The sequence below is a fragment of the Rousettus aegyptiacus genome, unplaced genomic scaffold (assembly GCF_014176215.1).
Source record: "Rousettus aegyptiacus isolate mRouAeg1 unplaced genomic scaffold, mRouAeg1.p scaffold_m13_p_11, whole genome shotgun sequence".
Lineage (NCBI taxonomy): Eukaryota > Metazoa > Chordata > Mammalia > Chiroptera > Pteropodidae > Rousettus > Rousettus aegyptiacus.
Window position 1 is genome coordinate 22,809,601 of NW_023416286.1, and position 6,000 is coordinate 22,815,600.

General features: G+C 34.0%; 1 protein-coding gene and 1 pseudogene across 6 annotated transcripts in view; one reads left to right on the forward strand and one right to left on the reverse strand.

Moving 5' to 3' along the window:
• MSR1 (macrophage scavenger receptor 1) overlaps positions 1-4,873 on the reverse strand; it is a 69,553-nt gene extending 64,680 nt beyond the window's left edge. For 5 of the 6 annotated variants that reach the window (XM_016129772.2, XM_016129764.2, XM_016129798.2 and 2 more), the window contains exon 1: positions 929-1,038. The gene's annotated coding sequence lies outside the window, so the exon portion shown is untranslated. Of the gene's footprint in view, positions 1-928; positions 1,039-4,787 lie in introns of those variants that run through there. The other variant, XM_016129780.2, reaches the window with a different exon arrangement.
• On the forward strand, positions 3,616-3,734 carry LOC118609605 (annotated as a pseudogene).
• Positions 4,874-6,000: the final 1,127 nt, after the last annotated feature.

Here is a 6,000-nt window from a genome sequence, read left to right on the forward strand (position 1 = left end):
ATAATGTTACAGAACTAGGGAACAGGGAAGCTTGGATTTGAATGTAGGCAGTATACTTCCTGATTATTGGCTTCTAACTACTTCTTAAAGCATTTAAAATCTCAGTTCTATGACTTTTACATCACTATCCTCTCATGGCCAATGTGACACTAACCCCTATTCTATGAGGAATAAATCTTACGCATTCTTCAAGATGAACCTAAATTCTAACATATCCATGAAGATGTGTTTAATAGTCCCTTCTTCTTTTGAAGTGGTTCTGACCTTTCCTATATTTCCATAGTAGTTATCTGTAGCACTTTCATACTACTTAAGATACTCAAATTATACATTTAAATATTATTTTATATTATATTAAGGTACTCAAATTATATATGTGATTTATGTCATGAAATTTCTAAAGACAGTGACTGTATTTTCCTTTTTGTATCTCTTCCTCACATAGTTCAGTGATGTGCATATATAGATACACAACCAATATTTTCTATATTAGCAAGTAAAGGTAATAAAATGTATTAAGTTAAAGCCAAAAGCATAATATGAAAATCAAGGAAATTAAACTAATTAAAATATATTTAATCATATTGTGAATAAAACCAATATTTTTTTATTTTTCATCTTTTAAAGCCATTATTTTAAATCAAAATAAACACAATTATATGCCAAAAATTTATTGTTCGCTTAACCTACAAAATATTTAGTACATTTCATATGTACCTATGAACACACACATTTTACATTCACAGAAAACCTAGCAAAACAAAATTCTCTACTTTTTAACATTGAAACAACCCAATCAAATTATTAGAAATAGGATTGAAAAATTCTACCACAAAATATTGAATACTTCACAGATACACACAGAAAGTAGACACATACAATCAATAGAAAAAAAATTTGGAAAAACATTAAAATAAACATATTTTACCGTTTGTCCTAAAGGCGGCTGAACTGTTTTATCCACTTCCCTCTCTTTACAATTGAAACCTAAAATCTTTATTACATAGTATTTCAGCATCTGATACATGAAGAAAGGAAATGACATACTGAGTGTTGAAAATCTTTCTTAACAATGTGTTTCAATAGTACTCCCTCAAAAGCACAAGTTTGCAAAATCTATATTTGTCTGATAACATTCCTCTTTCCATCTAGGACATTACAAAGAGAAAGAGAAAAAGAAACGAGGTTATTATAACAAGGTACATGATATGTGACAGATTCATTTTTCTCTTTTTATAAGATATATATGCCCTCTATAAGTTCCCATTATTTATTATCTTCTATTCATATCATTATCTTATCTCTTCTCTTTTACTAAATAAGTTTGAGGAAAAATTCCATGTTTAAGTCATTTGTTTTTCTTAATCTTTTTTCCTATATCTCTTATCTCTAGCTTCAAAGACAAAACACGAGGAAACAATATGGATACTTAGTAAAAGTAATAATCTAATAATGCTCACTTTAGCTCTATCTATACTGATGTTAGCATTATCTACAGATTACTTTTGAGCACCTAACTAGTTATTTATTCCCCCAGAAGCAGAGTGGAGGAAAGGAGTCTCAGGCATGGAGTCAGAGGAAAGAAATGTCCTTCACCTACCACCTTGTCAGAGTTTACACCTTTCATTCATTTATTTGATCACATTCAACAAATTCCAGTATGATGCACATAAAAAGCATTTTACATACTTTACATTAATGAGTTAAACTTTAGATCTAATTCTTCTGGGGGAAGGTGTTTGGTTTATATGCCATAAGCACTTCTTAGTACTCCAAACAGAGAAGAATCAGATTTCCTATCATAAATGGCCAAAATAATATTGTTATGTGCTCGAGCACCGGAGAACACTATTATCGCAGAAAACAATATGCCTGGTAGAAAGAATACAGGAACAGGGTACTGTGTTTGAGAGTCAGAAAGTACCAGTATCATCCAGACATTCTTAAAGGTTAATAGTAATGGTCATAGTAACAGGGGCATTGAACTAGCAGTGAGAGTTCCAGCCACATAGCTTTAGACAAGAAGTAAGATTACTAAGGTGGATGCAGGCTAGACCTGCATGAAGGCTATTAGGCCATTTCTTAACCACACTGTTTATCACCAAATTCTTAGTGAAGAGAAACTTAGACTAATATCAGGACTCATTCTATTTCCTTTATAATTGTTTATATATACTGCGTGTGTGTGTGTGTGTGTGTGTGTGTGTGTGTGTGTGTGTAAAATATGGTCCTTTTGAGGTCTTTAAAAAATCTGGAGTTTAAAAATCTTTAAATGTGAATACCTTTGTCAAGGTATTAGGACATGAATAGGAAAATCATACTGGGAATAACAAGCTAAGACACCAACTTTCTAAAACTTTATCCTAATGAGGTTTATTTCTGTCAGAGTAGATTATATTTCTAGAATGTCCCTGTAATATTGTTATGTATATATCTTTACTTCCACAGTGCTAACCACTTCTCTATATGATTACTTCCACATTCTTCAAAAATCTGGTTGTTCATTAAAAAAAAAAAGTTCCCTGTCTCTTTGTGTGTATTTATAAATAACATATCATGTATTATATCACATGATTATCTGTTAGATCTTACTACATGTAGGATGCCTTACTAAGGAATGAAGTAGAAAATATATTCAAGTTAATCTAATGAGTAATTGATAGAACAGAGGGAATGTCTCAGGAACTGAGACTTTATATTCATTGTTTCATTTGATTTCACAGCAACTTTGCCAGGTCATTTTCCTGATTAAGAAATTGAGGTTTAGAGATATTAAGCAAATGTATCAAGATCATGGATCTATGAGTCATCGGAGCTGGTATGCAAACTCAGTTAAGTCAGATTTCAAAATTCAACAAAATATACATTTTCTCACAAGATCAGTATATATATTATCAGGGGTCTCCATCAGAAATATTATATTGAAAAACAATCCACAAACATGGGCACATTCCAGATCATCTGAATAGTGGTTTCACTATCAGTTACTGCCATGGGAGTCCAATGACTTTTTTTTTGTTGCCTGCAGACATGTATGTCTAGAATGAAGGCTATTTATAACATTATGCCCAGTGTGCAAATACATTTCACAACTAAAACAGAAAAATGAGTTTGAAGAACTGACTTGAGTCTCATAGGGCTTATGTGGTAAAAGCATGCATGCTGAACTCAAAGGAAGATATACTTACCCTCATTAAGAGATACTTTTGTAAGTTTAAAATTGCAACAGGTCATTAATTATATTCTAATGATACCAAATATTTATGTGATAAATTTGCAGATAATGTTTTTTAATATTCTGAACAAAGCAATAACTAGTGATTTAAATACAAATTTTATTAATGCTATAATGAACACATTATGTGAATAGAGGACATTTATATAACTATCAAAATATAAGTCATTAAAATTGATATTGATATTCTAGCAGAGCTTTTATTTGATGATTATAAATAGAAAAACCTTGATGTTATCAGTAACATTTTATATAATCTTATATGAATAGAAGTTTCTTATATAGTATTATTAAAGTTAAAATACAAAAACAGACTAAATACAGTATCAGAACTACGCAATATCTTCCTTTTGTTAAGCTTATCAAAATGTTTTTGTTCAGTCTATGGCCATGCCACCCTGAACAAGCCGGATTCCATCTGATCTCGGAAACTAAGCAGGGTCAGGCATGGTTAGTACTTGGGTGGGAGACCACCTAGGAAGACCAGGTGCTGCAGGCTTAAAAAATAAAAAATAAGGGATTGTAAATTGACAAGGTCCTTGCAATCTGCAAGGTCAAGCAAGGGTTGCCTCGCCTAAAAAAAAGAATGTTTTGGTTCACCTGCACAATATTATATTGATGTTTTTTATTAAACTTTTAGTATTTCTGTAGGATTTTTTAAATTTTCAAATGCATCATATTTCAAAAGTTGGTTAGAAACTATAGACCTACAGAATTTAGGTCTAAATTTATGTTTCTGTCTTGACAGAAAGTTATAGTAAAATAATACATTAACATTCAGAGGAGTGGAGGGACCAATATGCATATTTATTTTTCTTTGAGAATCAATGCACTTTACCAGAATTTTGGTTTCTAAAAGACAGTACACAGAAGACCTCTACTTCCAGCCCTACATCTAAAGAGCTTAGAAGTCATCACTCACTTCCCTATAACAAGAAAAATTAGCTGAACAAACTGAAAAGCAACAATTTTTCTTGGAGCCATTAGAGAATTGGGGTCTCAGGGCAAACCACCACCCAAATTTTTGAGTAGTAACTATGGAGACTCACAGGTAATTTCAGTTTACCTGGAGCAGAAGCCTCTGACAGAGCATAAACTGGTGAGAACACTTAAATAATCATTTTGCTAAATTGTTCAAGACTGAGCGAGGACTAGTGTGAAGAGTGGGAGACTCCTGGGGGGCTGCAGTCTTAGGGGGAACCCAAACTTTCGTGGGCTTTATTTTCAGAAATCACACCAGTGAAGAGCCAAAAAATAAATAAATAAATAAATAAATTCACCACATGCCTCTGATAATGGAGAGGAGAAAAGTCATGACTTAAATACAACCAGAGCATTCTCCATAAAAATGTCCTCCTCCCCGGTAAAAAGACTCATCGCACTGAGGCAACTGAAGGGTAGTTACCCACTTCCAGCTTCAGTCATGTCCTGCCTAATGGGGGCAGTGGGGAAAGGAGGAACTGTGAAAGTCACAGCCCAGGGATTCGGGCCCACTAAAAACCTGAAATTAAATCCCCAAATTATAGAACACTTCCCCTTCCCCATATCTTACCACTCCATTAAGAGGGCTCCAGTATGATAACAGTAGATTAGAGCTGAAAGGGTTGCAAAGTTCTTTTTTAGAGGAAGTTGGTAGAGAAATTCACATGACAACAGAGGAGATGAAAACAAGGACACTAGCGGAAATTTTCACTTCTGACAGCCACAGCTAACAGCAAACATTAAACACAGTCTAACTCCCAGCCAGGTTATCATGAAATCTCTCCCTGAGGCCTAATTACCTCAGTTCCTATTACCTAATACATCATTTCTCACTTTCAACATGAAATTACAAAACATGCTAAAAGACAGGAAAAAGTGTATACTAGGCTCTAAAAGTCACACTCCTTGGACAGTTAGGGAAGTGGAGGAGGTAGAGTATGCACAAAAGACAAGTCACTAATTTTCTTGCAAGCTCAGCTGCCTCCCCGAAGCAATACTAACAATTCACCCTTTCCTTGTGATCCATGTCTTACTAAAAAGACACAAAAATGCCAGTTAAGAAAAAAGTAAATGTGACCTTATTTTTAAGTGATACTTTAAAAACGTGACTGCACATTGCACTGAGCTTAGGGAAGTGTGGCTTCAGAGTGAAAGAAACAGAACCATGCAGTTAAATAAGCTTAAACCTGATAAAAGTGTTAAGCTTGAACAAAATTCATTAAATAAATTCCTACCCAGAGCTCTCCTGGAATCATTATGGGATATCAGCCTAGAGCCTCAGGAAGAGAATAGGACTTAAACTATAGCCAAGGGAATTGTAGCAAAGTGGATGCCACTTTTTTTTTATGGCAATTTCACATGCTCCATATCATTCTCATAGCAAAACTTCTTCATTTTGAGATGAGAAAACTTAAAGGCTCTTCAAAAAACTTATCTAGGGTCACCTGGACAGTGACAGAGTGACAGAGCATGAACTAACATCTATATTCTATGATTTTCTTTCCACTATGCCACATGGATACTTAGCTTTCATGAACATACACAATTACTTATCTATACTTCTCTATTTTCTCATAATGTCTTCAGAAGCTACTGCTGATGATTTCCAGGAGTGCTTCCAAATCTCAGATCTGGCTTTCGCTGTTTGATCTGCCTGCAATGGCTTTCAAAGACTAAAGGGCTCTTTCTCTTTGCCTCCAAATTTCTTGAGAGCACCGCTATTGATGAACTCCAAACAGGAACCGCAAAGGGAAGATGATTCTGATCAATGTAGTTTCTGGCAT